Consider the following 18,903-nt stretch of genomic DNA (forward strand, 5'->3'; position numbering starts at 1 on the left):
GAGCTCTCAGCTGCAGAACGAGACCCATCCACCAGCACTTGGACCCTACACGCCACGAGGCCTGCCCCGGCCAGGCTCACCAAGTGGGCACTTACCTTGCCTCTTCCCTGATTATTTCCCATCCTTCTGAAACTCTCACCCTGAAATCCCAGCCTGGCCGTCCCCCAGCCTGCAGCTGGGCGTGTTATTTTGCTCCAAAAGCACAGCAGAGCGCGGCTCCTTACTCGAGGAATGCAGGCTGCGGTCCTCCGAGGCGATGATGAAACGGGCTATTTCTGCCCCCGGGACATCAGCAGGCCTCCGGGCGCTGGCTCCAAGGCTCACACTATCGTGTTTTTAACGTTTCCCTAGACAAATGTTTTCCTTCGCACCCTGGGATCTTTGTATTTGAACCTGGGTGCTGAAATAGCTTTAGAAATCATTCTGGATTGAAGTTGGAATCATGGTTAGGGTCCAGCTCAGCGGCAAGCAATTTCTCACTCCCCAAGTTATCTATTACCAGTGGCCGATCTGGATGTAAAAATAGCTGGTGAGGCTGTTTGTTTAATCTGACTGTTACCTGACACCACGCGGGTGTTGCTGTGCGGACTGTTTGCCTCCTTCCCCACCAAGAACACCATTTGGTTTCCCCCGGCTGGGTCTCTATGTAGGCACACTTCATGAACTTCCAGTGGCTGGACAACTTCTGGCCACTGATTTTCCTCAGGTGGGCAGGTTTGTGAAAAAGATAAGAGGTCTGGGTCTTGCATCCGTGGCCCTCTCGTCTTTGGGCAGCCAGCGAACGAGGGAAGAAGTTCCGGCTGCCGGGCAGAGCCGGGCTGCTGGAAGAGTCAGGGTTGTCCCCCGTTCCTGGGGAGGCCGGAGAGCAAGCAGCTGGGACACGCGGAGAGCGGAAGGTAGGGCGCAGACACTTGTCTGGTTTCTCGGCGTGGGCAGGGAGGCTCACGCTCCCCGCAGCAGGGACATTTGCTCTGGGCCACGGGCACCGTCGGGGCTGGAGCTCTGTGTCCGGGCGCCGGGCAGGGCTGTGTGAGTGGGAAGGGCACGCTGGGGGCTGAGGTTCTCAGCGGGGTGCTGGATTTCCGTGTGGACCATGAGGGGTACACCGTTCAGGGTGCAGATGGATGTGTGTGACTTCGTCCTTACGTGCGTATGTCTGGGCACTTTGCTCTCGCAGGGTTGAGCGGGCACAAGCCTGTGGATGAACCCAGTTCATGCGTGGCCAGGACGAGTGTTCACTGGGACGTTTCTGGCCCGTGGACTCTGAGAGTATGTGTCTCCCGAACGTGGAAACCCCCACAGTGTTCTCCCACACCCTGGGGGTCCTCGACCAGACTCACGCTTGGCCATGTTTAAAGTCATATCTCTCTTTTCTCCGGAGGAAGAATTGATCGCTGAGGAGAGTAAATACTGAATCTGTGTGGAAAACTAGACAGCCTTCAAAAATTATTAATTAGGGGCGCCTGGGTGGCTCAGTCGGTTAAGCGTCCGACTTCAGCTCAGGTCATGATCTCACGGTTTGTGAGTTCGAGCCCCACGTCGGGCTCTGCACTGACAGCTCAGAGCCTGGAGCCTGCTTCAGATTCTGTGTCTTCCTCTCTCTCTGACCCTCCCCCACTCACACTCTGTCTCTGTCTGTCTCTCTCTCAAGAATAAATAAACATTAAAAATTTTTTTTAAATTATTATTTAGGATTATAAACCCCTCCCATGGATGTTGATCATGGATGAGGCCATGTATATGGGGGGGGGGGGGCAGGCACAGAGTATATGAGAATTCTCTATACCTTTCACTAAATTGCTCAGTTTTGCTGTTAACCTAAAACTCCTCTAGTAAATACAAGTTATTTTTTGAAACTAAATTATAGGCCATTTCTCTCAATGCATCTAACCCAATTATAATGAACTCTATTTGAAGTAATAGTTTTAAAGACTATAAGTATAAGAATCCTGGAAAGTAGATTAAACACATGTTTAATTTGCCAGCATTCCAGCTTCCTCTACAACAGTGGTTGGTAAACCACGGCTGTGGGCCAGACACCTGGTTTGTAAATAAAGTTTTATTGGCACACAGCCACACTTGTTCATTTCCATTTTGCCCATGGCTACCAAGGCTGAGGCCATATGGCCAGCAACGAGGAAAACATTTACTATGCGGCCCTTTACAGAAAAAGTTTGCTGACCCCTGCTGTATGAGAACACTCCTGAGATGGGCTGATCTGGTACCCACACCAAGAAAAAAGCAGGGAAATTTCCAGCTGTTAAAACAGCCTGTAAGCTGGACCGACCCTTCAGGACCAGTGGCCAGCTCTGGAGCCCCAGCCCCTCCTCAGGGCTGGTTTTTCCAGTCTGGCTGGTAAAGAAAATGTTCAGTTTACCATTGGGAGGTTAGCTTTGCTGTGGAGTGTGGCCTGGGCTGAGCAGGGCAGATTGTGCTTATCAGGATGGTTTATAAATAGACACCTCCGGGTGACCCGAGTCCAGCGTGTTTCTGCCCCTGGGTCTTTGGGAGGAGAACAATTGTGCCTGCTGTTTGGTGACCAGAAGCCAGTTGGGATGGGAGCAACTGTGTCTACTGGGAGGAAGAGGGCTGGTGGGATGTTGGGTCCTGGAAACAGGGGCTTGGATCCCCCGGAAACCTGGGGAGAAGGGGTGTGGGGAGGAGGCAGGGAAGGCTACAGAAGGCTACCAGTCCTCAGAAGGTGAATGCACCCACCTCGGTGTCTTTTCACCAGTGTGCAGGCAAGTGTCTTGGCATCTTCTGCTTCTTTGTTCCTGACCCTAAAGAAGCCTTAGAGACCCTTACAGAAAGGGGAAGCCCCGAGTCTGGAAATAGCCCTTTTCCTCCAGCCTATGCCAGAAATCTCAGTAACTGAAACCTGCCAGCCAGTGGAGACAGGGCTGGGCCATCTTCCTCACTGGCTCTTGGGATTTCACCCCGTCTGCGCAGGGTTGCTGGAGAGATGCAAAGGGCTTCAAGAGAAAGGTGGCCCTCACGGAGACATCAGAGCTGACATTTCCCAACAGGCTACACAAGGTCTTGGTTTTATTTCCATTTGAGGGTTTAAACCACATTTCACCGAAGCCAGCCAGTCTGTAACCCTACAACTCGATTGTATGTTTCGTTCAGTGAGTCGAGAGGACCCCAGATACCTCTTCATTTCTACTTGGTTCCCAGGGGTTGCACAAGCTAGTGAGGACAGATGGAGGGGGAGAGGACAGGGGATCCGTCAAGGTACGTGGAGAACGTGGAGCACCGCTGAGATGTGTCACCCCCAACGTAAGTCATCGGTATCATTAGGGCGCGTTCCCTGGAGGGGGCTGCACGTCTCCTGTTCAAGGTGGAGGCAAAGCAGTTGTCGGCTGACCTCGGTTCTCAGGTGGGAGACAGAAGACCGCTTGGTGCCCAGTGCATTCCTTTCCAAGCCTGCATCCGTCAGCCTTGGAGAGCTTGACGGCAGTCAGAACGGGAATCTGACAGCAAGAGGGTCAACCAATGTGGCTTTCTCCCCAGGACTTGACAGACAGACCTCCCTTTCCTGGTAGGAAAGGGCAAGGGACCTTTCTGGACCACGGCACGTGAAAGTGAGGACACCTTCCCCGTGTCCTCTGTTCTCTGCGTGGTGGTCCCTTAAGGCTCTGGCCCAGAGAGGATGAGCACAATGCAGGCGCCTAGGGCCTAGAAGAGCCTCCAAATCCCACAGAGGTGCCTGCAAGAGCCCGGGGGCTCCATAGCCTGGATGCTGGTGCCTGCCTCAGTTGGCCCCTTCTGTCCCTCAGGAGCCCCTTCCAGGATGGGCTTGAGCTTACGCAAGGCTACAAGGCTGAGCTAACGGAGGGATTGCAAGCCTTCACCTGAAGCTGACGGAAGGCAAGGGGGGGAGGAAACCGAGATTTGCTTGAGTGGCCCAATGCTTTCCGCACTCCCTGCTGACTGTGGAGGCTCGTTTCAGGCCTCGTGCCCCTGAGCCCCACCTGCAACAGCCAGGTCATGCTGGAGCCTCCCCTTGGTCTGCCATCTCCTGGGGCAGCCTGGCCACATGCAGGACCACTAGCTGGTCCCTCACCTGGCCCTGTCGGCCCTTCTCTGAGGCAGATCAAGCCTAAAGGCCGCGGAGGTCAAGGGGTCAGAATTCAAACCCGCTGGGCTAAACCCGCCAGCTGTGAATGACTTCTCTCCCTGGGCGCCCACCATTTTCATCCCTGGCTGCCTTCCTCCCACATGCAAAGCACTTACAAAGATTGTCCGGGTTTTGCTGCCAAGGTCGCCCAGTATGGTAGGTTTCAGGATCCCCTTTGCAAAGCTTAGAGAGGTTCGGTAACTTGTCCCAGGATGCACAGCTAATAAGGTGCTGAGATGCAAACCTGGGACCCGAGTCCAAAGCCCATGTCTTTTCCACATCCAAATGAGTCTCTATGAGGAGGCCAGTCCACTTACCAGAGTCAAAACCTTCCTCAGAGAAGCCCTTCAGCCCAGACAGGCTCCTCCCTTAGAGCCTCAGAAGTTCCCTGCTACTCCGAGCAGCCCTGCTGGAGGTGCTCAGCAGGGGCTTTGGGGTGGGGCAAATCTAGATTCAGTCTGGCTCCACCTTTCTTAGCAAGCCCCTGGGCCTCAACTTCCTCCTCTGTAAAATGGGACTACCAACCAATGGGAACCCATCTCAAAGGCTCCTTCGTGCATTAACTGAGCAAACATATGAAAAGTACCAGGCACACAATAAATATGACGACTGTTTCTGCAACTGCCCTCTTTGTCAATTTTTTTCTCTCCTGCTTAAACTGCAAGTTGGATCTTTTCCTTCCAGAGGTCACGAAAGAGAAACCCCAATGAGTCAGGGCTCAGCTGATTCATGTTCATTGCTCGGCTGTAGAGCAGCTGGCACCATGGAGGACTGACCCATCCTCACAGTGACCACTGGACACTCACACGTCATTATTACCTTCCCTCTCATACCATATTGTGTCCTGGGTCTGTGCACCTTTTAGCACGTGGGGTGGAGGACTCAGCCCCAGAGGGAAGTGATGTTCCCACCCACACGGCAACGTGGGCAGCATCTGGACCACTCCGTGCACACCATCATCAGCCAGGGCGCCCTGCTCTGCCCCACCAGCCCCTCCCGAGGGGGAGAAAGGAGGTTAAAACTTTACTTGATTTTACCTAATGTAAATTTGCCTCATCTTAATTTAAATCTCAAGGGCAAGGGCGGGAATCCAAATTGTCATTGAGCGTGGAAGGTTTCCCCAAATTGCTTTGGGGGCCTGCCCAAGAGCTGCAGACGCGCTGTTTAAGGGGAACACCCTACAAGCGCCAATGCTGTGCAAGGTCAGCCAAGATCCAATCTAAGAATGAGGGAGCAGAGTGGTTTACTAAGGCAGAGAAACCAGGCAGAGAGAGCACACCTGGGGGTGGATCCCAGGACAGGGAAGCCCCCTGGGCACGCTGGTCAGTCACTGCCTTGCTTCTCTCTCCCTTTTACGTTGGGCAAAGGCAATGTTGTCCTAGTGACCACCATGTCCCGGCCCTAGGTTAGGCAGGATGCGTGGTGGGGGTGATAGCGACATTTACAGATCGTTCCTAGCTGCCAGCCACCTCACAGACATGAATTCACTGGGTCCTCACAACGACCCCATGAGGCAAGTACTACTGTTAGTTTCATTTTACAGATGAGGAAACTGAGGCACAAACAGGGTTTATAATTCGCGGAGGGCCACTCACAGCTGCCATAACCAGGAGCCATGTCCAAGGGGGCCTGGCATCAGTGTCTGCCCTTCCCATTATGTTATACTGCCCCCCTCTGGAGATTAGAAATGATGCCAGCTGGCATTTAGTGAGCACCTACTATGTGCTTTACACACACATGTTCATTTAATGCACTCGGCAATCCTGTTGGCAGGTGTTACGCAGTGGTAGATAGGGGATTCCTTCTCTGCGCTTTCAAAAGCCCAAGATCTCAGTGGCGGTAGCTTCCATGTATTGAGTCCTTATGCTGCGTAAGTGTCCTCGGGGCTCTTGATATGTTTTCACCCCCGCCCTTCACAACCACCCAGTGAGGTAGCTATTGTTGCAGATGAAGGATCGGAGGCTCAGAGAGGGGAGGTAACTTGTCGAGGTCACACAGGACTAGGAAAGGGGAGCCCTGGTCTGACTCTAAATCTCGGGCACTTTCCACCACCCTCTGCTGTGTGCCCAGGCGGGACCCGGGTGGGTGCTCACACACACACTGGCAGCCAAAGCTTTCTCGCGGCTGCCTGCATGCAAGTCCCGCCTGGTGAGACCTCTTTCCTTCCACCTCCTGGATGGGGAGCTCACAGTCACCTCTGCCTGCTCTCCCCTCACAGGTGATGGTCCCTTGAGGAGGGTAGTGTTCCTGATTCATCTCTGCACCCCACACAGGCACAGCCTCCCCAGAGCCGGGCCTAGAGCGAGGCATACGCAGTCCAAACCTCAATGGTTGACACCCATGTGGCCCAAGTGGCCCAAGAGCTATGACTTATCAACACAACCTCCCAGAAAGGGGCACAGCCTCCAGCTTAGGGCAGCGGTGCCCCTAGTGTGGTCCCAAGACCAGCAGCACCAGCATCCCCAGTGCCCCACCCCCACCCCCACCTCCCGAGTCGACATCTCCCGGGTGGGGCCCAGCACTCCAACAAGCCTTCTGGGGCCCTGAGAAGGACCCCTGCCTTAGGGAAGGAAAGGGGACAAGGTCCCCACGTTGTTCTCAAACATGGTAGGAAATGCTCCAAGAAGCTGATCTTTTCACATCCACTGGAGCTGTGGTTTTAAATAACTTTGTCTGAAGAACATTCTTCAGGGTTCATGTTTAGAAGGATAACCTGGGTGGCCACATCTGAATTCTTTTTCTTGCCACTGTAAAGCATCCCATGAGGGATTCCATGAAGAAGGCGGGATGGTTGTCAGTCCCTCATGGCAAGGAAGTTGTCTCTCCTTCCCTGGAGGAGCTGGGCTCTCCACTGCCACACCCCTGGGAGAAAGGACAGCTGTCATCTACCAAACAGGCATCTGCCATCTACTTCCAACCTCCAGCAGGAAGCGAGAAGGCCAGGGACAGCCAGGCTCTGGTGTGTGTGTATACGTGTGTGTGTGCGCGCGCATGGGGTTTAGGGGTTTAGGAATTCCTGGGTTTAAGACTTCCTGATTCTCCAGGCAAGGCCCCTCCCTCATCCCATAAAGTCATGCCTTCCTGGCTGTGCAGGGACAGGGAATACGGCACCCTCCAGTATGCTCCCTGAAGGACAGCCAGGTCTAGCTTTGCCAAAGCAGATGCTCCCTGATGGGAAGAGGGGGGCCGTAGAAGGTAGAAGAGAAGGTGCTAAGAGAGAAGCTTGCTGCCACTCCCCACCCTGCATGGACACCATGACAGATGGAGGCCTCCAGAAACCCAAAGACTCTCTCTGCCTTGGCTGCATAGGAAGGGCAGAGTCATGTAGCACAGACACCTGAGTCTGAATCCCAACTCTGGTGTTCTCTCACTGTGTGACCTTGACCAAGTTCCTCAACCTCTCTGACCCTCAATTTTGCCACCTCAGATTCCTTTGGCATGAACCCTGCCTAGCTTGCCTCTGGTTGTGACCACCGAGCAAGACCGCGGATACCAAGTATGTGGTGGGTAGCAGGAGCTGCATAAATGGGGCAGACGACTGGAACTGTCCAGGAGGGTGCTGATGCTCACAGAAGGCTCTCCCAGCTTCTCTGCCTCTGCCACCCAGCCCCATGGCTCCAATTTACAGATGGGTGAATGCTGCAGCACCGCTGGCCCCATGGTCTGGGTGCCCTGCCCAGAACCTCCTCTCCTGCCCAAACCTGGAACGCTCCAGGGATGCTTTCATGGGGTGCCCTCTCCCAAATTTCCTGGTTCTCTTCCCAGCAGCTGGAGACAGGATGGGTGCTGAGAGACACCCTCCTCCCAACAAATCCAAGTGTTTTTTTCTCTGGGAGCAGCTGAAGGGGCCTCCTCTCTGGACAAGGCTCCCCAAGGTGGAGTTCAGGTTATTGGGTATAATCATTTCTCCCTGCAAGACCCACTTCATGAGCCATAGGGACTTCTGTGAGTCCCAGGCTGCTGGGTGTCCCTCCCCATCAGCCCCAGCCTATGAGAATGAGACTGAGGCTCAGAAACATCGAACAACTTGTCCCAAGTGTGCCTGACTCCACAGCTCATAACCAGAGAGCCACGCTTGCCAGTAAGGGGCAGGGCAGGCTTTCACGGCCTTTGCACCATACACAGAATCTCAGGTGTGATGGGGTGCTGGCGATAGGACATCCTATGACCCAAGGTCGTGAGATGAGCTCCTAGGAGATCTGAGGGCAAGAACCAGGAGAGTGGGGGCTGCAGGTGGCCAGGGGTGGGATGGTACTGAGCAGAACTCCTCAGTTTCCATGAGGCATTTCAGAAGCTCCTGGAGGAACCCCCTTTAAATGCCGGTTGTAGGCACCCTCTCCTTCCCAACAGCCTTGGGTTCAAACCCCACACCCTCAGGCAGTAAACCCCTCTAGACTCCAGGTTCCTCCTCTGTAAAGAACAAGAGTAATTGCCGCTTTTCAAGGTTGTTGCAAATATTAATTACATAATAATAAACATTAATCAATAATATTGGGGTATATGAAGTACTTGTCTTATGCCAGGCACTTAATACAGGGGGATGTCTCTTATTCATTGATTCATTTGCTCCTTTGACAAAGGCCAGGCACTGTGCAGGGACTGGGGACACAGCACCGAAGCAAGGGCAAGGCCTGGCCTGTAAACCCACCACCTGAGATGGTCTCCTCCCCTCCCCCACATGCATCTGGGCAGACCTTGCAGGCAGGGCAAGCGCCTCAGCTCCCCACCTCTCCATCCAAAGGAAGACCCAACATCACTACAATTGAGCCTAACCAGGAATGCCTGAAATTACTGATCCAGAGTAGTTTATAAAACACATTGCAGATCAGAACTCATTATTGGGTATAAAAATCACTTACCAAATTGCAAATAGGGTTTTTTTTAAATAGAAGGATAGAGGGGCGCCTGGGTGGCTCAGTCGGTTGGGCGGCCGACTTCAGCTCAGGTCACGATCTCGAGGTCCGTGAGTTCGAGCCCCGCGTTGGGCTCTGGGCTGATGGCTCAGAGCCTGGAGCCTGCTTCCGATTCTGTGTCTCCCTCTCTCTCTCTGCCCCTCCCCCGTTCATGCTCTGTCTCTCTCTGTCTCAAAAATAAATAAAACGTTAAAAAAAAAATTTTAAATAGAAAGATAGAACAGAAGGTATCAGAGTAGCACAGATAAGCAGAGTGAATTTTGCTTCCTGAATTTTCCTTGATCTGCAGTTGGCCCTCGAATAACGAGGCGGTGAGGGGCACCAATGTCCACCCCACGCAGTCAAAAATCCGTGTATTTTGACTCCCCCAGAACTTAACTACTGATAACATAAACAATCGAATACATATATAGCCTGTACTCTATTATTACAATAAAAGAAGGTAGAAAAAAGAAAATGTTATTAAGAAAAGCATAAGGAAGAGAAAACACATGTATGGTACTGTACTGTATTTATGGAAAAAGCCGCGTATAAGCGGACCCATGTTGCTCAAAGGTCAACTGTATACATCTCTGAGCAGGTTCTGTGCTGCGAGGGAAGTGTATTTCCTACTCTGTGTTGAGTGAAAAACAAGCAGGTGTCAAAAACCTCCACTCTTGGGAGACATGAGAAAGGCACGCACATAGCTCCCTTCATGCCCAGTGACCAGAAGGTAAAACACAGTTCTGTGGTGGCTGGGGCTCACTGGGCCTCTTCCTGGGGCGGTGTCCCCCTGGCCGGGGAAGGACCCAGGACCTGGGGAGTCGGGTGGCACTAATCGCCTGGGGACTCAGGTAGTGACTGCCTCAGGGACCAATTTCAGGACCCTTTCTTTCCTCAGCTCCCTCCAGCGTGGGGAGCAGCCCAAAGGGGGTGGGCAGAGCCAGGTTCGTTTCTTATTTTTTGCAAATAGGTAGAAGTTAAGTGACTTGCTCAAGAACAACCCTGCCCTGGTACCAGGCCTCCAGCTCTTTCTACTGTCTAGAACTGCCTATTCGATTGCTAGCTCATTTTAGTTCCTACCGTTGCCAGAATTCAGGGCAAGATGTTCTTGGAGATGTGGAAGGTATGAATGAATGAATGTATGAACGAATGAACGAACAAATGATGTTCCAGTGGCTGGGCTAATGTTTTCTCCTTGATTCCACAACAGCAGTTCTCAGCCAGTGCCGAATCTGCCCCAGGGCACTTCAGCAAAGTCAATAGTGCCAAGGTTGAGAACCCCCGTTATTTATACACAGGTGCATAACATTGGCTCCATTTTACAGATGAGAAAACTGAGGCTCAAAGACTTGCTGTAATTTAGCCGAGGCCATACCCAGGGCATGTAGACGAGCACCAGAGCCTGGACCAGACCCAGGTGGACCCACCATTTTGGTGGCCCCTGTGTTTCTGAGAGAGCTGTGTGTCCCCCTTCCAGAGACTGCCCTGCCCTGGCCTGATGGTCAGTATAGCCCCTGGAGTTAGGGTTTGGTCTGTCCACTGAGGCCATCTGCCGAGAGCACCTGGTGGATCCGCTTCTCAAAGCCCAGCGATGCCAGACCTGATCTCCTTGCTGGTGGAAGGGGGTGTCCAAAAACAGCTCTGGCTGAGTCTAGCACATCTGGCCACTGGGAACTCCAAGGAGTGTTCCCCGACAGTGGCCGGCCACCAGAAATGGTCAGAAACAGGGCTGCGAGACCCCTGCCCAAGGATCCTTATCAAAGTGAGAATCCAGAGGCTCCCGGAGCCCCCGTACATGGGATGGTCCACTATCTGTATGTCAGACCAACTGCCACAATACTGGGTCAGCAGTTGGGTGTCGGCCACTGAAATCAGCCGGTGCTACAAAGCAGGAACTTTGCCCCGGACAGCCAGTTGTTAAACATTACTCAGCCCCCCGGTCACACAACCAGGGAACAAAACAGGAGCCAGCAGGGTCAAGTTGCTGGGTCTTTGAACTCAGCCCCTCTCTCCACCTCTCTCGTTCCTCCCCTGGCCTCTCTATCTTGCTTCTCCCCCATTATCCTGCGACTGGGAGCTCCACTGGGCGTGTGGGGAACTCAGTTAGACCAGGCCTGGCCTTCCTTATGCCAGGCTCCCTGACCTCTAGCTGCAGACATGGGTAATGCTCAGAGGCCCCTGAGGAAATGTCCCGTCCAGACACGGCAGACTGGTGACCTAGGAAGGAAATGCGATTCAGACTGAGCTGAGCTCCAGGGAGAAAGCCTCTCTCCTCCCTTGCTATCTCCTGAGCGCAGCAGAATGCCCACAGTAGCTGTGATCACCTGCTCACAACTGGCTCTGTGAGTCCAACGAGCCTGGCCAAGCTGGTTCCTCCAGCCACATTCCCTGCGATTCCTGGACTCCTACATGTTGCAGGGCTTGGAAACCCCTCACACATGTGATGCGATTCAGGGAAGATTCAGACACGGGCCAGGCCAGCGCTGCCGTTGGGGCCCCTGGTGCATTCCTGTACACTGTATTCCTGGGGCTGGAGGAAGCCAGGCTTGTCCTCTCCCAGGGCACAAGAGAGTGGGGTCAGTCTGAGAGCCTTTGTTTTTCCAGTTCTAGTTCCTAGGCTGGGGCCATTCAACCAGGCCAGGATGTAGGCCCACCCTCTTACCCTGCTCACTCCAGACCAGTGGAACCAAAATGGCCAAACCAGATGCACAATGACCCGTGTACAAATCAAAGTTGCATTTTCCATGCATGAGAGACCCTGCCCAATGGAAGCCAATCTGAGGCAATCTGAGGTATATGTGGCCCCGTGTCCGTGGAGATTCACCTGAGTCCCACAAGGCAGAGCCCAGGTCAGTCCTACCACCGCCGTATCCCCAGCTCCAGAACAGGGTGGCACACAGTAGGGCTCTGGGGATAGTTGTGAAGCGAATGATGGCACGAAAGACCTTCAAGTTTGCTATATGAGAGCCCATGTTTTCTTCCGGCACAATGTAATGACCTTGAAATTTCTAATTTCCAAAAGTTAAAAGGACAGAGCAATCATCACACTGGGGATAGCCGAGGAGGAATCATCATGGGGCCAGGAAGCAGGGCCCTGGAGAAAAGATTCGCAATCCCAGCTCCAGCACTCCCCAGGACACAGCGAGTAACCCAGGTAGCCTCAATTCCCTCACCTGTAAGGCGCGGGATCATGGGTTTTAGTGAGGAATGAGTGATCACAGGCATGTGCCCTGCTCCCCCTTCCGAAGGACCCCAACTGAGGAAGTCGATTTTGCCACCCTCGTTCACCTTGTAAAATATACGATGTAGACAAGGGCGTTCTCTCGGAAACTGCCAAGCGGGAGGGCTGTTGGCAATGGCACAGGGAGGTCAAAGAGCTTGGCTCTGGGCAGGGGTCCAGAGCAAGGCAATGGCCTGGTGTGGGGTGGGTGGGAAAGGCTGCCTGTGGGCCGTCTGTGCATTCACAGACTAGAACAGGGCCCGTGAGCACACAGACAGGGGGCTGTCGTGTTCGCTACGCTGAACTGCTCCTCAAGGCATGCCTACCTCAACATCTCAAAAAACCACCCAGAAAGAATACCAAGAAGAATCAATTCCAATTTGTTAGGGCCTTCTGGGTGTGATAAAGCTAACCCCTGTCCTCTCCACCAGCTTCCTGCTTCCGCTTTGCTGAGAAGTGAAAACACCATTCAATTAAGGTAATTAAATCCACCCAAAGAGCCAGGGCTCAAAAAAACCACACTACAGGCAAGTGGTCAAACCCAGCAGCAAAGCAAACCCCAATGGCTTCCTGTGCAAAGACAGGAACCAGAGGAGAACGAAACGGCCTTCTTAGCAGCTGGAGAGCATCCCTCCCGGCTCTGCAAGGCTCACCCGAACCTGCCTGCCGTCTGCCTTCCCCGACAGGGAGGACCTCTGCTCACCAGCTGAATCAGCACGTCCATTCCTGTGGTTCTCACGAAAACTGGAGCTGAGAAGATCCGTGGGAGGTGATGAGAAACAAAAACCCTCCTCTTCTCCATCCCGGCCCTCCATCCCCCCTTGAACTGCAGCCCACGAGCCCAAGACACGCCCATCCGTGCCCGAGCCCAGGGACCAGAGGGTCAAGACTGCTTCCTGGAGGAGGCGTGGAGTGATGGTGAGCCTGAGCTGAATCCCAGCCTTGGTTCTCTTCTTTACAGGCTGTGTGACACCGAACAACGTTCTGCACCTCTCTGTGTCTTTCCTTCTCCACCTAGAAAATGGTGACAGTTCAGGCCCGCTCACTCCACCTCATAGAGATGATGGGAATCAAACACATGTGTCCCGAACTGCAGGGTGACGTGCAGACATGAGTCATCCTGTATTGACTCACTGCGTTGGCCTCCGCCGAGGGTGACCCGCTCTGGGTTCCAAAAGTCGTGAGGACCTCGGGTTGCCAGATAAAAAACAGGATGTCCCGTGAAATTTGAATTTCAGATAAACAATGAACACGTGTTTTTAACTGAAGTATGTGATGATTAATTTTACGGAGAACTCTGATACAAAATATCCCAACCATTCTTCAGCCACGGGGCTGGGATGAGTAGCGGTATGTAGGGCGTCTGGAGAAGGGTGTGCAGAGGGCGAGGGGTATGAGCCCCCTCCTCCAGCCACTTCCTGTCCACACTGCCTGGGACAGACCAGCAGAAGTCGGGCTGTGTGTCGTCCGTCTCAGGCCTGGGCGGGCTCCAGCCAGGAGCCCGGTGGGAGGCGAGGAGACCGCGGGGTGGCAGAGCTTTCAGCCCTCCTGCAACCACACCACACACTTGCAGCAAGCCTCTGTCCTCACACCCTTGCGAGTCAAGAAGCGCGTTCAGCTGCAGCAGCTGAAAACAGTGCCGAGTGACCACCATGCACCGGCGATCCTCTCAGTCAAAGACGAAGCAGGTCGGGGCTCTCACTCCAAGGAGCTCAAGACCTTGTTGGAAAGATGGATTTACAGCAGATGAAGTGGAATAAAGCCGTTAAAAAAAAAAAAAAAAAAAAAAAAAACTCTACAAGGAAGAGGAGAGCTGAGGAGGAAGCAGTCAGCAGTCGGTGGCCGGGGGACACAAAGAGACATGGCCGGCAGCGAGAGTAGGACTCCAAGGAGCCAAGCCAAGAGTCACCTGGGCCTACTGCTCCTTCATCAGCGCACCGCAGGCCTGGAGAGAGGCGAGCATGGGGAGAGCCCCAGCTCTGCCACCAAGAGGGCCTTTGGGGTCGCGCAGAGGCATTTGTAAGGGACCAGAAGAGAGGAAACTGTATCTGCAGAAGTCGGCATATTCCAGTGCACGATGGTTCGACAGCATCCTGCAGTGTGGCACAGAAAACAGCACCACACGAGAAAACATTTCAGAAGAGACAGAACCTAGTGATGACTGTGCAGAGGGCATTTCGTTGCACGTCAGGAGAAAAAGCTGATTCATGAGGATGCACACTCAGATGTGGTTTGTCTGATAGGTATTCTGACCCCAAAAGATGACCCTGGCAATAAGGAAAAAACAAAATACATCCTCAAGTGTTAACTCTCCCAGGCTGAAGGCCACAGGGGTGCAGACATGCCCCCAGTTCCCCCACCAAGCAAGTCTTCAAGATGGATGCGTCACCAGCCCCTTTACCCCGCCCCAGCAGCTGAACGGGAAAGTCTAGTCCACTACTTCCTGCCGGGGTACCCCAAACCCCTTGTGCATCCTGATGCTTTGCAGAACCTGCTCTACCCGATGCCAGCTTTCCCAGCATCTGGCATCAGCAGGCGGAGCGTCGGGAGGACCAGAAAAGAGAGTGCTGTGGGTGTTCTCCAGGATGGCCTGTACAACACAGGGCAGAGGCCAACATGCCATCTGCTGGCACCCACGATTTAGATAATGTATCAGTTAATGACTATTTGTGATGTGACCGTAAACAACACCCCAGTTAATGTACTCAACAAATATTTACTGGATGCTGGCCCTCCGGAGGGAATCAAAGTCATCCCCCAACTGGAGCCCTGAGTGCAATTAACAAGACAAATGGGAAAATGGAGAGGTCATGAAGTTGCTTCTTACTTCTCCCGGATTAACCTGAAACTCAATCCCAACTTAAATGGTATATGCCATGGTGCAAATGAACGCCTTCCAGCGTGCCAGCCTGGGAGCCGTCTCTAAGACAGCTCTTCCACCTGTTCCCACCTCTTACCACAGGCAGACTTTACATATTTTAGGGCTGGGAATCAAAAAGTAAATGAAATCCACTTGAATTCAAATTCACTAATTTGAGATTTGTGATAATTCTGGAATGAATCGAATTATAATTGACTTCCCATAAAATAAGTCCTGCTAAGCCAGTCAGCAGTGTGAATAATATGACAGAGGTAAAATGATTTGCTCACTCATTTACCAGATATTTCTTGCACTGTGCGCTATGCTCCCTGAGGGTAGCCTGGAGAGCCAGCCAGACAGGGACACAGCCACAGAGAAGCGCCCAGGTTATCAGTAAAGACAAACATTAAATAATAATCACCCAGTTAACTACTTAAGTACAATTATATTAAGTACTGCAAAGGAGTGGGTATGGCCAGATATGAAAGCATATAACAGGGAGACTTAAAATAGCCTAAAGAAGCTGCCTTATTGAAGGGTCCCGTGAGCTGGGTTCGGAAGCATATGTAAGAGTTAAGCAGGTAATAGGGAAAAGGTGAAAGTAAATAATTCCAGGGAGAGGGAACAATGTGTGCAAAGGCTCTGAGGCACACTCTGGAAAGCCAAGGGGGGGGGGGGGGAATAGTTCAAGAGGAAGATGGAAAAGAAGGCTTTTTGTTAAGGAGGCTGATTTTCACTCTTGAAAACTGGGAAACCATTGAGGGGTTCTAATAAAGAGGTTGACATGAACAGATTTGAGTTTTACAAGCTGTTCCTGAATGCGGTGCTGAGAATGAATGTTGCATAGCCCAAGGGAGTCCCCGAAGCAGTGAGTGGGGCAGATTTGTCAGCATCTAAAAAGTGTGTTTCAGCAGCACTGACAGTGAGTCCATGAATCCAAGCACAGAGTGATAGTCTCCCTAAATGTTCACAAAATAAACGTCACCACACCCTTCTACATCTACGTCTCGGCCACATGCCACATGGACTGATTTCGTCCTTATCTCTGAGCTGCATCTCAGTGGAGTGGCAGGCAATGAAATGGACCAACTATCTAGTGACACAAAAGCGTCAATCTGAATTTTTCAGATGGTCTTAATATCCAAGGTCAGCAGTCCTCCTCCATTCCAGTGGAATGTCTCTTTCATTCTTGCTCCTTCTTTTCTATGCCTAGTTTGAGCATTGCTTCCATGTTGACAAGCTCAGTCCACAAAGGCAAGTAATTGATTTACTTTTCTGTGTTTAAAGATTTCTTTTCTGGGTTCAGGGGATTTTCTTTCTAGTTGAGAAGAAAATGAAGCTACCATCAATTCCCGGGATATGTGGCTTATGATATGTGACCTGTGACAATACGGCATGAGCTTGAGATAGGGAACCCGGCATGGTGTGAGGACAAAGGACAGCCTAGGAGTCAGGGACGAGGCCAGACAGATGGTGGTAGACACAAAGCCCTCTGTGAGCCTCCAAAGAAATGTACTCCACAAATCTGAGTTAGTATGATTATTAATATTATTAATAAACTACCACGGACCAGATCAATTATCCAGGAGCTGTGAGGTGTGGAAGGTCTTGAGGAAGCTCCAATGGTCTGCATTTAAAATTTGCATAATGGATTTATTTTAATTAGCTTACACTTTATTCTGTACACTCTTCGAATTCTCCTGGGCAGCTTTTTGGTTCTTTTAGCTGTCAAAATAGATACTCAAGCCTCCTGCCAACAATAAATCGAACACCGCGCTACAGCTTGCTGAGTGGATTCAAGTTCTGCCACTCCAATTCTCTTTACTGCAAAACCTGAGTTATGAATCCACGTGGGAAAGGGCCTTTGGTCAGATATGACTAGCAAAAAATAATTCACGACTGCGCCAATCGTATTAGAAATCCCAACAGTTTAGTACAGGTTCCTGAAGATTCCTTGGACCAGAGATGAATTAATGAATATTGGAAGGTATGGATACTGGCCCTATATTGTTTTTCACCAAAAATGTCTATGTCTGGAATTTTGTTGAGCCCCAGTGCAGATTAAATATATACATAATATGTGCATTTATATATATACATATATATGCATATATATACATATATATTATATATTATAATTATAATATATGATTATATATAATATATTTTATATTATATATTCTAATATAATATTTTATAATATATAATATTTAATCTCTAGTGCAGATTAAATATATACATATACATGTGTATTTATATATATACATTTATATTATATTATATATTATAATATATTTATATATTATATAATTATATACTATATAATATAATTATGGCATATATAGTATATATATACACATATATATGCATACATTATATAGACATATATATATATGTCTTTATTTTTTTTTTTTTAATTTTTTTTTTCAACTTTTTTTATTTATTTTTGGGACAGAGAGAGACAGAGCATGAACGGGGGAGGGTCAGAGAGAGAGGGAGACGCAGAATCGGAAACAGGCTCCAGGCTCCGAGCCATCAGCCCAGTGCCTGACGCGGGGCTCGAACTCACGGACCGCGAGATCGTGACCTGGCTGAAGTCGGACGCTTAACCGACTGCGCCACCCAGGCGTCCCTATATGTCTTTAAATGTCAGTAAGACAGTTCGCTTTCAAAGCCAAGTGTCTTACTGACATTTAAAGACATCTTTTGCACCCAGTATGTGCTTGACCAGTTGGTCAGTTGGGTCCACTAATATTATTTTTCTTCTTTCTAGATGGGGCAATGATAACAGTGAATGCAAGCATGAGAAGTTTTAAAACTACAGACCCTAAAACCCAGCGAGGCAGGCACCTGCAGTCCCCACTGCCATAACAGGTATGGAACCAACCCAAGGAAACACTTTCGGTTGTCAGCCGCTGTGGTGGCTCCACTGGACATCGGGAGACGAGAGGGAGAGGTGGAGGGTGAAACCAAATTTATGACTGTCCCATCTGAAGCCAGGGAAATCAAATCAGAATTGAAGAAGTTATCTGAATAAAGGCCTCTCTTCTTCCCAAGGCAGGAGAAATGTGGTTACAGTAGCTCCCCCTTATCCATGGTTTTGCTTTTTTGCGATTTCAGTCACCTGAAGTCAACCATGGTCTGGAAGCATGTATGGTCCTTCTTTCTGACATACAGTCAGAAGGTCAGTAATAGCCTAACCCTACTTCACGGTGCCCACGTCATTCACTCCCTGCCATCTCCTCACATAGACATTTTATCATCTCACATCATCACGAGAAAGTTAAGTACAGTACAGTCAGATTTTGAGAGAGAGAGACCACATTCACATAACTTCTATTATAGTATATTGTGATAATTGTTCTATTTACTATTGTATACTATCGTATTGTTGTTAATCTCTTCCTGCATCTGATTTATAAAGTAAGCTTTATCATAGGTTAAACATAGTGTGGACAGGGTTCGATACTACCACCCACAGTTTTCAGCCATCCACTGGGGGTCTTGGAATGTATCCCTCATGGATAAGGGGAAACTACTGTATTTTCTGAATACTCCAAATATCAGTGGACATCTTTTATTAGTGTGTGGAATTACGACACAACCCAAAATCAATTAGAGTTCTTTGGCCATGCACAATAGAAACAGAAACTGGGCAAATTCAGCTGAAATAGATGAGTATTAAAAGGAAAATGGAGCCCTTGCAGACTCCAGGTGAATGGTGAAGTCCCAGCCTGGGCAAGAGTGAGCAGACAGCTCTGCCACTGGAAAGAACGTTCGAGCACATTTCCATCCTGGCATCACTTTA

At 50.8% G+C, this 18,903-nt stretch overlaps 1 long non-coding RNA gene across 1 annotated transcript; it reads left to right on the forward strand.

Annotated features, from left to right (window-relative positions):
- Window positions 1-10,886: 10,886 nt before the first annotated feature.
- Window positions 10,887-17,969, forward strand: LOC122202195. Its single transcript, XR_006194509.1, has 2 exons — window positions 10,887-11,864; window positions 17,869-17,969. It is a non-coding gene; the product is annotated as an uncharacterized LOC122202195 (long non-coding RNA).
- The last annotated feature ends 934 nt before the right edge of the window (window positions 17,970-18,903 follow it).

This window comes from Panthera leo, chromosome D2 (genome assembly GCF_018350215.1).
Source record: "Panthera leo isolate Ple1 chromosome D2, P.leo_Ple1_pat1.1, whole genome shotgun sequence".
NCBI classification, from domain to species: Eukaryota; Metazoa; Chordata; class Mammalia; order Carnivora; family Felidae; genus Panthera; species Panthera leo.